The sequence below is a fragment of the Rhinoraja longicauda genome, chromosome 1, assembly GCF_053455715.1.
Source record: "Rhinoraja longicauda isolate Sanriku21f chromosome 1, sRhiLon1.1, whole genome shotgun sequence".
NCBI classification, from domain to species: domain Eukaryota; kingdom Metazoa; phylum Chordata; class Chondrichthyes; order Rajiformes; family Arhynchobatidae; genus Rhinoraja; species Rhinoraja longicauda.
Window position 1 is genome coordinate 121,215,243 of NC_135953.1, and position 335 is coordinate 121,215,577.

Here is a 335-nt window from a genome sequence, read left to right on the forward strand (position 1 = left end):
CTGTTTGGTAGCAACCTGTTAATCCCGCGTTTGCTGAGTCGCCGCCTGCGGGGTGACAGCGGATCCGCCCAGCGTCTGTCTGACTGACTGACTGGCAGCCGCCGCCGTCGCCGCGCCCATCACACGCACAAATTCAAATCCGCAGCGCGGCCAACGGGCGGGAGGGGAGCGGCCATTGGCTCGTTTCAATAGTCGCGGGAGACTTGAAGTGGAAACGTTACGGTTGCGGCTGGAGCCGGACTGACTGGCTGAGCGAGAGAAGGGGAGAGGGGGCCGCAGAGCAACTGCCCGCGGGAGGAGGGGGGGGAAGAAGAAGCTACAGCCGCCGCCATTAT